Here is a 12675-nt window from a genome sequence, read left to right as displayed (position 1 = left end):
CCCATTTGAACAAAAGCCTAAAATACAAATAATAATGTCAATCAGTAGATCAAAGGCATTGTGATATTTTATAATCCTATGGGTAAATAACTTATTCAATTTAAAATATGACATTTTTCCCAATAAAATTAAGGTGATGCATAATGATAAATTGGGTGCCGATCCTAATGTATGCCATTTTATTTAATGTATTAAAAAAATTAGCAAGATTTAGTCAAAGTAACATTAAAATAATGTCATGAAAGTAGGTAAAGCCTCAACTATTATACTATTATACTGGGAGTGCTCAATAAATGTTAGTTATTATTTCATAAGCTTGTATAAACTTTGCAAAGCTGTAATTTTCCTTAAAATATTTTTTGCAGATTCTGAAGAAGAATGTAAGATATTTAACAACATATGAAAAAGTAAAACAGTGCAGAGGACTTTTAGTAAACTAAGAGGGCAGGTTCTGGAGTCAGACTGCCTAGATTTGAATCCCACCTCTGCTCCTTTGCTAAGACTTTGGGCAAGTTACCTAACTTCTCTGTGCTTCAGTTTCCTCATCTGTAAATGGTAATGATAATCTCACCTTCTTAGGGCTGTTGTGAGAATTACAAACAAAAATTTAGAACAGCACTGACAGTACACAGTGAACACACAATAAATGTTAACTGTTATAATAAACAGACCTTAAGAACTCCCTCTTCCACGAACAGGGAAAATTAAGGAAGAAAAAAGAATCTCCCTTCTTAATCCGCTAAAAGCTTTTATATAAATTTAGATGTATTATCCTTTTTTCACAATCACACAAGTTTGTAAAACTTAAATATTTTTACTAAAAGACTTCTATGCAACTAAACAAATATTAAGTAGCTTCTTTGTAAGTTTAGTTTTCACTGATGACATCACTATAACTACTAGTCACTTGGGTTCAAAATCTCAGTCACTACCTTGGACTCCTTCTCCTGCACCCTACAATTTGTAAAAAGTCAAGTAAATTCTACTTTCTGAATGTTCTCACATCCTTCCCCTCTTGTCCTACTGCTATGGCCCCCTAAAATCTCTTAATCTACATCTTCTATCTCCGTCTCAGTTCATTCTCCAAACTGCTGCCAAATTTATCTTCTTAATACATCTTTCTAATCTAACAACTCCTGTAGGTAATGATAAAATTCATAAAGGGAACCTAAATCAGGGTCACTCAGCAAGGGCTGCAACGGAACGGCTGGGCCCCACAAAAGAAGGATGGGGAAAAAAGCTACTACAAATCACTGATGGAGATAGGCCTTATATGATGAAGCCTTTGAGAAGGCAACAGGACAAAGATCTAAGGCAAGCAGCACACTAGCTAGGTGACTAGGTTTGAAATATACCAATATCCCTCTGGTCTAGTCTGAGGGCCCTAACAGCCAGGCCAAAACCACTATACCAAGAATGCAAGAGCACAAAAAGAGAAGGAAAACAAAAACGTTCCACTCAAAGAGAAGGAAAACCAAAATCCTAAAACATATGAAGAACTTAATGCTAAGAAATACCACCACATTTTTTAAGCCTAAATTTGTGCCATTGTTTAAAAAGACTTTTGGAGTAAGTACTTTCTCTACAAATAATATAGGAAAAGAAACATAACCATTTGAGACTTGGATTAAAAAAAAAAAAATCACAAGTCCAAGACTGGGAGAAAATAGGAAACCAAGGACTTCCATAAACAGTCCTGCAGAACTGGGACAAAACGCGAAAAAAGGGAGTCTGGATTTCTCAAAGACCTCAGAAAATGTTCCCTTGTCGTCCCAATAGAAGGCTGACAGAGCTATCTGGGAGAACATGTTAAACTCAAAAAGTAAGTAGTAACCCCAGCCTCCAGAATGTTATGATTTGAGTTGACTATCAGATTTGACAGACAGGCCATTCCATGGGATTATCCTATGGTCAAATGTCCTGAGACATTGCTGGAGCAATCTGCTCCTTTTTCATTTTCAAATCCAGTCACCCAAACCTCGTTTATTATAACCATGATCATCCTTTCACAGTCAAGTCAATTTTTATATCAAACAGGTAAATAACATTTTTCTTGACATGATGAGCTGATAGCTCATTAGACTCTTTAAAATAATTATTTCCCATACCCACATTGTTTGATGATTTAGATAATTAACTTCTTTTGACATTAACTTCTTTACACATCAAAGTCCTATCATTCCAATGCTCTATTTCCTTTCTTCTAGACATTAAAAAAGTCTGTTAAAAGCAGAAGCACTCAAGTCAATTTTCACTAATAAATACAGTTACCGTGGAACTGAAAACCTACTGTAATCTTCTCAATGGGTTAATGTCCTGCAGTTGTTTCAGCTTTCAATTGAAAATGCATCTGTTTGCCATATTTTACAAAATGAATTCAGATGTGCAGATTGGGACCTAGATTATTTCAACATGCCAGAGTTTAAATGTGAACCCAAGGAATAAGTTCATATCTGATTAATAGTATTTAAACCTGATCATTAAGCTAATAGCTAATACTATAACACACCTGTAAAACTGTGTTCCGGAGAAGAAAATTTGGCATTTATCTTTTAATTTAAAATTATAGAATTTAAGGATACACCCCTTTCCTCAGAAAATATTGCTATCAAAAAAAAAGTTTTAATTGTAGTGAAGTTAATCACAAAAAGTATATTAAACAAAATGCAATGAACATGCTACTGGGTTTCTAATTAGGTCTCATATTTTGGGGGACTAAATAACCACAGAAGAAATACCATGAAACATCTTTAAGCTTAAAAGACCTCAAATTGTTGAGAACCTTACTACTAGTTTCTGCACCCTCCAAACATCATCAAAATCTGGACTGTGAAAACTATCAGTCAACCCATTAATTAAAAGAGAGAAGTTTTAATCTTATCTTCCATATTGCTGAAGAAAACTATTTCAGCAGACCTATGTACTGATTTCGAACATCTACAGAGTCTCAATTCTAATGATAACCTGAACATCCCACATAATATAAATTAATAGAAAATTTTTATAATTAGAACATTTTTATTTTCATAAAATTCCAAAGGCAGGAAGCAATTATGGTTAAGCCAACACTATTATACACTGTGTTTTAGTTTTTTTGTTTAAAAAAAATCAGGTTACATCATGATCTAAATTTCTTCTGTTGTGAAAAATAATACCAAATGGTCAATCACTGAGAATGCAAAAAATTAAAAAATACATAAAATATCTATAAAAACGTCTAGACCTACTGTTTAGAATAATATAATGGTAATCTCAGTATAGTAATATATACCCCATTTTAAGTGGACTTTGGAAGGTACTAAAAAGCCTGGTTTATAAACTTACCTCAAATCAATCCCACCTGACCTTGCCAGCCTCCTTTTCTACAGCAGTCAAATCAAACTTTCACCATCTCCAGAATCATCCCATGTTCTTTTGAACCTTTACCCCTATAGCTCTCTCTACTTGCAATACCTTTTGAAACAATACAGTATCTGTCAACCTATCCAAAATCTATTGCCTAAGCCCATCTCCAAGAAACCTTCCCAGACATGTAAACAAAAGAAATTCTTTCTCTGATATCTATTTGTTTATATTAGTTTAATATTAAATTAACTACTTTACTGCATACTAATCATTTTAGTTGAATAAGCCTCTGTCCCACAGTGAATCCCTACCCCAGCTATGGACAGCTGACATCATCTTCTACTTCCAGAGAAACAAAAAGCTATCATTTAGTCATTCCCTCCACTCTCCTCCACCAAAGACAGTGTATCCTCCCTTAATTCCCTCCTCTTATAATAAAGACACCCTCTTATTTAAAGCTAATACCACCAGTGCTTTGGATTCTTCATACCTAAGTATTTACTGGGCACCTACTACAGGCCAAACACTGTTCTAAGAGGTAGGGATATAGTAGTGACTAAGTCAGACAAAAAGAAATACATTATAATGCAAGAGACAAGCACATAAACAAATATAATTTGAGGAAATAACAAATACTATGAAATAAGAAAATCAAGTTGATTTCAACTAGGAGGTGGCATTTAATATAAGATCTGGAAGGGAGCTCTGGAGAACTTCCCAACAAAAAGAACAGCAAAGTACCAAAATCCTGTGGCCAGTGTGGCTAGAATTGCAGGGATAGCAAGAGGGCAGATCTTACAAAGCCTTTAGGCCATAGGAGTTTACATTTCACTTAAGTGTAATGTGAAGCTATTAGAGAATTTGAAAAGGGAAGTTACTTGAAATGTTTTAGGTTTCAAAAAGATAACTCCAGCAGCGGGAAAAATATACTATATGGGAGCAAGAGTGCAATCAAGACCAGTTAGGAAGTTTACTGAGGTTGTGTGCAGACAAGAGATGACAGTGGCTTGAATTAGTTTAACAAGTGGAGATGATAAGAAGTGGTCAGATTTCTGGAACATATTTTGAAAGCAGAACTGATTTGCTGATAGATTACACGTGGGGTGTGAGAGAAGCGCAGTCAAGGATGACTGAATTCTGGGGCCTCAGAAACTGGTTGAAGGGTGGTGCCATTTACTGAGATCCAGAAGACTGGGAAGGAAAAAAAAAAAAAGTTCAGTTGGGGCTATGTTAAGTTTGAGACAGCTATTAAACATTCAAGTGGAGATTTTAAAAACCTGCAGAAGCTTTGTGAGAGATGTTGTAAAGCAGAAAACTGAAATAAAAGCCATGGTCACAAGATTTTTGTTAAGAAGGATAATTAATATAATAGAACTTTGTATAAGGATATAAGGATCAACTAATCTCGTAAGTTCAATTTCTCTGTCAGGAATAATTTGTCTCACAGGATTGCATATAATGCGCACTAAAAAAAATCTGAACTGAAAATATCAAAACACCCTGTAAACGTGAAAACTACCCCCATCCTTTCTCTCTAGATGATAAACAGCTGAAACTGTGCAGCATTACATATCCTACATGAGCATCTTTTGGAACTAACAGACACAGGAGCGCAGTGATAGACTGCGACGAGACACAGGAGTTTCTAGTGTATCTTCCTTCTTCAGTCTCATATTCAGTTTCTATTCCATATGCTTTCATATCCAGTACTCTCACAGAAAAATTGAGTTTAAAAAATTCTTTGCAAACACAGTCCCTAAAGTACACTGCAAATGTGCCTATCAGATTATCCTTAAGCCCTGACAAATGGCACATAGCACACTTACTTTTCCAACACTAGAACACTGTTGTTTTTACTCAAACTTTATAATAGAGTTGCTTAATAGTTAACTTTTGAGATATGTGGAAGATTTTGGCACCAATTACACTCCTAACAGTAAGAGGTAAGTGTATTTGACAAAGATGTCAAAAAATAAGCACCTCCCTTAAAAATCAACACTCTCTTCCAGTCGAGAGTCACATTTTAGAAATATTAAAGCTTATGAGAATTCTGTATTAAACAATTTACAAAATATCTGATGTGTTTAAAAACACAGCTTACGTGACCAAAAAGAAAAAGGAATGGGGGATTTACGGTAGGCATGTAAAAAAACAGATGAATTTGGAGTTTATAAAGGGTGTTTCACCTGTGTTAGCTCACTTTTTTTTTTTTTTTTCACAATTACCCTACAAGACAAGTATTCTGCCTCTACCAACTAAGACTGGCTGAAGATCACAAATCCAGTAAACAACAGGCTTTGATCCCAGATAGCTGATAACCTGAATTATTCAGGCCATTTAGATATACTATGTTTTAATAAAAATCCTCTCATTTTAGTGCCTTAGTTTTTTCATTAGTAAAAGATCTCTATCTCCTAAAACACTAAAATATTGTGAAATTACTGAAAAGTTGTAAACATAGCAGTCGGGACTTACATGGTCATTAAGTTTTCTTGGAGACTGATGACTTTTAACACTCAGTTAAGAAATTCTTCGTTTAAAAGAAAATCTTAGGTAGATGGATAAGCAACTATAACAGACAAATATATATGCAAATTGGTGGGAGGGAACCAAAGACATCTGAGCAGACTTCAGAACTGCAGTTTGAAAATCACTAATTTCCTCCAAATCCCTCATTTTTCAGGTGAGGAACTGAAGTCCAGAGGGGTTTCTTGAACTGCCCAAGGACACACTACTATTTAGTGATACAAGCTGGGACTAAAACTGAGGTCCCCCGACACCTGGTCCAGAGTTCTTTCTACTATACAACAAGGAATATACAAATAAAAGTTTATCATAACTAACCCACAAGGCCTCCACAATGTGTATGTCACAGTGAACTGTGTTGTGAAATATTAATATCTGCCTATGCCAAACCACAATGGGAGCAGTAAAGAGCTAGGCTCTGGAGTTAAATTATAGGCTCTAACACTTACACATGACCTTGGGCAAGTTATGCCACCTCGCTGCCTCAGTTTCCTCATCTCCAAAATGGAGATTAAAATTACTTCTCTCCTAGGTTACATAAAATAACATATGTAAAGCCCTTAGGAAAGTGCCTTATACATATTAGGCATTTAGTTCGTGCCAACGATGATGACAAACTCAAGCAAAAGCAAAGCTTCTTGAAAATACATCACAAAAGATTATTGTTAAACATGTATATCCTCAAAGAATGTTATGACTAATAAAGACTAATACGAATACAGTGAAACATACAGAATTCAGTCATAAAACCACTACAGCATTTAAATCGCAAAAATACATTTCAAGATTTTTTAAATGGTTTATATTTGTATGTTATTTTAGTTAATATAGTCACATAAATTATTTCAGTTTACTGTCCTGTGAATTCAACAGCATCTTTTCAGTAACTCCTACCTACTATACACCAAACAGTATACTATTTTCTTTTTATTTTGAAACAGGGTCTCTTTCTGTTGCTCAGGATGGAGTACAGTGGCACAATCTCAGCTCACTGCAGTCTCCACCTCCTGGGCTCAAGCAATCTTCCCACCTCACCCTCCCAAGCAGTTGGTACTACAGGCACGGACCACCAAGCTCAGCTACATTTTTTTCTTTTTGAGATGGAGTTCTGCTCTGTTACCCAAGCTGGAGTGTAACGGCACAATCTTGGCTCACTGTAACCTCCACCTCCAGGGTTCAAGCAATTCTGGTGCCTCAGCCTACTAAGCAGCAGGTACATGCCAAGACATGCAGCTAATTTTTGTATTTTTAGTAGAGACAGGGTTTCACCATGTTGGCCAGGCTGGTCTCAAACTCCTGATCTCAGGTGATCCACCCGCCTCGGCCTCCCAAAGTGCTGGGATTACAGGTGTGAGTCACTGCACCCGGCCCAGCTAATTTTTGTTTTAAATTTTTTGTAGAGACCAGGTCTCATTATATTGCCCATCACTCTTAGGCTCAGGCAATCTGGACATGTCTTAGCCTCCCAAAGTGCTGGTATTACAGGCATGAGTCACAGAGCCAGCCACTATTTTCATGTTCATTATCTTATTTAACCTTCACTACCCATTTACTATGGGCCAGATATTTTCAAAGGGAGAACTACAGTACAAAAAAGCCTGACAGACCCATTCTAGAAAGTAAGAGCCTCATTAGTATAACCTATTCGGTGGGAATATGTTTGGATAAATAAGATACAATGGAAAGAACACATCAAGTGCCCAAGAAAATGTTGGTTCTCCCTTAGCAGTAGTATGGGGTTGTTTTCTGTAGAAAATATATTGTGACCAGATCAAAAAAGCACCATTACTGTGACTTAAAATATTGGTTTTTTTGTGTGTTTGGTTTTTGAGACAGAGTCTCGCTCCGTCACCCAGGCTAGAGTGCAGTGCACAATCTTGGCTTATAGCAATCTCCGCCTCCTGGGTTCAAGAGATTCTCCTCCCTCAGCCTCCTGAGTACCTGGGACTACAGGCATGCACCACCATATCCAGCTAATTTTTTGTATTTTTAGTAGAGATGGGGTTTCACCATGTTGGCCAGGCTGGTCTCCAACTCCTGACCTCAAGTGATCGGCCCACCTCAGCCTCCCAAAGTGCTGGGATTACAGGCGTGAACCACCACACCCCGCCTGTGACTTACAATATCATTTGTAAAAGAGAATTGTCTTCAGTAATAGTGCCTATTATACACCATCTATGTTGTTACACAAAATTTGCGGAACAACTTCTGCAGGTCACTCTTTAGTGGAGGCTGCAGGTAGATGCGACAAAACCAATTCAATATAAAAATGTTTGTAAAGACGACAATTTTTAAACTTAATTCTCATTTGATGCCACCAACAGTCCTATGAGAAGATGGGATGAGGTTGGGTACTAATTCTATTTTACTGATAAGGAAATTGAGGCTCCGATATTAACAAGTTAAATACCTTAACTGAAATGACAAAATGTGGCAGAAAAGGGCAAAAGCTAGGTTTACAGAATTGTGTCTTAGTGCTCTGTTCACCAACCCACAGAACATCTCAGAACATTATTATCACTTCTAGATTATCCAACAAACTTAAGGCTACAGTAGCGAATAGTTACTGAACTGCACCCAACACATCACATGAGTTATTTAAATTAACCTCTTATGAACCTAGAAGCAGAAGCCATCGCCATCTTCATTTTATAAATGAGGAACCGAGTATTCTTAGGAAGATTAAATAATTTGTCCCAAACCACATGGTTAGGAAGCAGCAGAGTGAGAACTCAAACCAAGTGTCTATTAGAGCCTCAATAAAATATTTTACCCACTTCAGTATAAACTTAATAATGCATGTAGCTGAGTTATTTTTCATTATTTAATTAAACTGTAAGTAAAACCCGTCTTTAACATTCTAATACATAATCAGATTTCTGATGGATTTCACTATTCAACCTCACCATAAAATAAAATCAGTGTTATTTCAACACAAATACTCAATCTCCTGATTTGACTGACACAGACTAATGCTTTGCAGTCACCCTCACCAAAAGATAATTTGCTTCCAGAGGGAACCAAAATTCAAGCTGCTAAAGATTTCTATCCAAAGCAAAATTTTAAATTATCAGTGGCTTACATGGGAAAGTCACTTGCTGGCCTTATTCCAGGTATCTCATTTATTATTTAGACACATAAACAGTAATTTTGTCACTGTTTTAAAGTATATTTCTGGCCACACGTAGGGGCTCACACCTGTAATCCCAGTACTTTGGGAGGATGAGGCGCGTGGATCACTTGAAGTCAAGAGTTCAAGACCAGCCTGGCCAACACAGTGAAACCGTGTCTCTACAAAAAATACAAAAATTAGCTGGGCATGGTGGCATGTGCCTGTAATCCCAGCTACTCAGGAGGTTGAGGCGGGAGAATCGCTTGAACCCACGAGGCAGAGGTTGTAGTGAGCTGAGATCACGCCATTGCACTCTAACCTGGGCAACAAGAGCAAAACTCCGTCTCAAAAATAATAATAAAGTATTTCTGATATTGCAATGTGGTTAATTGTCCTAAAACTATATATTACAAGTTCCAATAAGGCTAACAGTAGGGTGACATTATTATGTGGTCCCAATTCGAACATTTTTGATAGTGAAAGGGGTTCTATTAAATTAAATAATTGTGCTGGAACAATCAGGCTTTATACCATGACTGTCTCAGAAAAATTAAGATATTATGGTCACCCATAAAAGCACCCCATTCTGATTCGTACATTATGAGCTATTCTCTCCATCTGAGTTAACTCGTGGGCTTTAAGTTATTATTCCAGATCTAACCATTACATTCAGCCTTAAGACCAAGAGTATCTTTTTTTTTTTTTTTTTTTTTTTAAGAGACAGGGTCTCCCTCTGTAGCCTAGGCTGGAAGGCCTGGCCTGACCATGATTCACTGCACCCTTGAACTCCTGGGTTCAAGAGATCCTCTGGCCTCAGTCTCCCAAAGTGCTGTGATTACAAGCATGAGCCAACGTGCCTGACTCAAGGGCACCATTTTACAGACATCAGGCCAGGGTTAAGGGTGCTACCGCTACCTATGAATGTTGTTTGTTCTTTTAGTTTTATTTTCATATTTGACTTTATATACACTTGGTTAAAAAAAAAGATGCACATATTTCAAGGAAAGCAATTTCGTGAAACATCTATTACCTAATTTCACTTATCTCTCCAAAAGACTTGGATAACCACAAAACTAGTTCTAAAATGTCCTAATGCTCAAGAGTTATAATTTTTCAAATCGCTTTATTACATGAAAGGTTAAAAAAGAAAAAAAAACTTGAATAAAAGAGCTGGAAACTTCTCACTGAAAACCAACCAAAGTAGTAAAAGATAAAAACCAAAAATCACAAATAGTACCATTATGTTTAAAGAAAACTCCAGTTAATACTGGCATAGCTCTTTGTATCTGGCATTACCCGTACAACCTAGGAGACAAAAGAACGTTTTGCTTTAATTTATCAAGATGTAAATAAGTACTAACAGATCCAAGGTCTGAACTGCAGTATTTGAATGAAAGGCATTATTTGAATAGAATTACAATTCCCTAAGGCAATAAATGTTCCAAAGAGCTGGCTTCTCTGATTTAAAACTCAACCACATCAAGACTCGGAAGGACTCTCGAAATCTAAACTGTAGACCTGTGCTGTCCAACGCAGTAGCCACCACTAGCCACATGTTGGTATTTAAACGTAAATCAATGTATTAATTAATTTACGAAACAAATTAAAAATTAACTTCCTCAGTGACACTTATCATATTTCAAGTGCTGAAGAGCCACTGTGCCTAGGCTACCACTAGTCCTAAAGGCACAGATTATGGAACATCTCCATCAAGGCAGAAACTGCTACTGAAAAGTGCAGCCTAGACTTAGGCACACTTCGCTCCAATGTCCCGAATATCCTGAGATAAGAAACTTCCAACAGGACAATGAAGTGCATTCCATTCTAGAAAAGTACTCTCACGAACTGTTTCTCATAGTCAAATTCAGCCTCTATGAAACATTCACCAGAAATTCCCCAAGTTCTGTCCTTCAAGTAAATCTTTGCAGGGCGAATTTAATTCCTCTTCCAAAGTCTGCTCTTCACATATATTAAGACCCCAGGTCCTCTCCTTCCAAATACATACATACATATACACATTATACATACATATATACACACACATTTCTTTCTACCGAAATAATTTAACATTTCTATTAACCTCGTGGAGAAATGCTAATTTATCCACGTGTACAGTAATAACATGTCCAGGATCGTCTGAGTGTCAAATATTACATATCACTGTCTTCATAACTTCACTCTCACTTGTGAGACCAAATGTCCTCATTCTCTAAGATAAGGTCACAGTCATTCTGAACTCCTAAAACATGGAGAGCAAAATCAGAGCTAAAATGTACTGAGCAGCACCTGGCGTTGTTCTAAGCGTTTAACGTGTATTTTCTCATATAATCCTCACAATTCTGAACTAGGCTATAAGATCGCCATTTTACAGACCAAAACAAGGCAAAGACAAGCTACATAATTTCCCCAGGGGCCACAGACGTGAGCTCACCCCACAGAGAACACAGCGGATCTTTTCCTCTTTCTGGATGCTACACTCCCACTACCTACCTAACTCTTCTCTCGCCGTGCCATAAAGCAACAATTGCCCTCTTTAATGATTCCCCCGGCAACCCCCAACACTACCTATACGACCCGCGCACCCCGCTTCTTAGCACAGCCCAATCCCCCTCACCCCACGCCCACCCGCCAACAGGGAGGAGTCGAGAGGCAACTCCACAGTCGGCAGCGGAACCAGGGCGCTGCGCCCGGTCAGCGCCTCCCACAGCCGCCCTCCCTTCAACACTCCGGCTTAGACGCCGAAGACCCAGGCGGCCGCCCTAGAGCCGGGACCAGGGCGTGGCCGGCGCGGGGGCCCAGAGACGCTTGGATCTCCGCGCTGCGTCCCTCCCGGCTCTCAGACGTCTCCCCCGCCCGCACCCCCGCACCGCCCCCCGCACGCCCCACAACCTCTGCTTTAAGAACCCTTGTAGGCACGGCTGCGCTTCCTGCGAGGAGAATGTGGGGGGTGGAGATGGTGCGGTTTCTGCTGCGGCCCGGGACACGCTTGGAAAGGGGCGGGGTGGGGGGACAGAGAGTGTGGAGTGTAGAAAGGGAAAAGGTGACTCGGCTGTGTGACTGGTGGGAAGGGGGTGCAAGATGGCGTGAGATCGACTCTCGGCGAGGCGGGGGCTGCGGAGACTGAAGAGTTAGCGATACGGACGCCCCCAGCACGGGCAATGCGGGCGCATGCGCGCTCGGCCAGGTGGCGCGCCGTCTCCCAGCCCGGGCGAGCTACTTCCGCCACGCTCGCCGGGGGCGGGGCGTTGTGCGTGGCCCTCTGAGCCCAGAGAGGGCAGCGCTGAGCCACGCGGCGGCGCTTAGAGCTGGGGACGCTGGGAGCGGTGTGGGGATGATCAGAGATCGCTCAGGGTCTACAGGGTGCAGGCTTGAATTCTTTAGGAATTGGGCCCGAGAGGGATAGGATTTTTGACGGATTCGGTGACCGGCACTGGAAGTTGATTTTCAACTCCAGGGAAGAGATTCACCGTTGTAAGCTTCTTTCCAGGAATTGGAGTGAACGGGATCTTAGCGGGATTGCGCGTTTAGAATGGTGAAGGGAAACGGAGAGGTCTGAACGCTCCCCCTAGGGCCGCAGTGCGGGCGTGTGGACGTGGAACCCTTTCTGGGACGGCGAAACCAGCTCTTCCTCCGCTCCCGCGCGCCATCACTCCCTACCCTGACCTCGCACAGAATCTGTTTCATTAATCTGC

General features: G+C 39.3%; 1 protein-coding gene and 1 long non-coding RNA gene across 2 annotated transcripts in view; one reads left to right on the top strand and one right to left on the bottom strand.

The window, feature by feature from the left end:
- The window catches only part of LOC105524876, a 43356-nt gene extending 37164 nt beyond the window's left edge, over window positions 1–6192 (top strand). Inside the window, exon 3 of the long non-coding RNA XR_001003824.1 lies at window positions 6029–6192. This is a non-coding gene — a long non-coding RNA (uncharacterized LOC105524876). The remainder of the gene's footprint in view (window positions 1–6028) is intronic.
- The window catches only part of SUPT3H (suppressor of Ty 3 homolog (S. cerevisiae)), a 520947-nt gene extending 508800 nt beyond the window's left edge, over window positions 1–12147 (bottom strand). The window contains exon 1 of the mRNA XM_011960303.1: window positions 11873–12147. The gene's annotated coding sequence lies outside the window, so the exon portion shown is untranslated. The remainder of the gene's footprint in view (window positions 1–11872) is intronic.
- Between the last annotated feature and the right edge of the window lie 528 nt (window positions 12148–12675).

Source organism: Colobus angolensis, unplaced genomic scaffold, assembly GCF_000951035.1.
Source record: "Colobus angolensis palliatus isolate OR3802 unplaced genomic scaffold, Cang.pa_1.0 Scaffold51, whole genome shotgun sequence".
NCBI classification, from domain to species: Eukaryota; Metazoa; Chordata; class Mammalia; order Primates; family Cercopithecidae; genus Colobus; species Colobus angolensis.
Note: the sequence above shows the minus strand (reverse complement) of the source record. Positions and strands in the feature narration are given on the sequence as shown.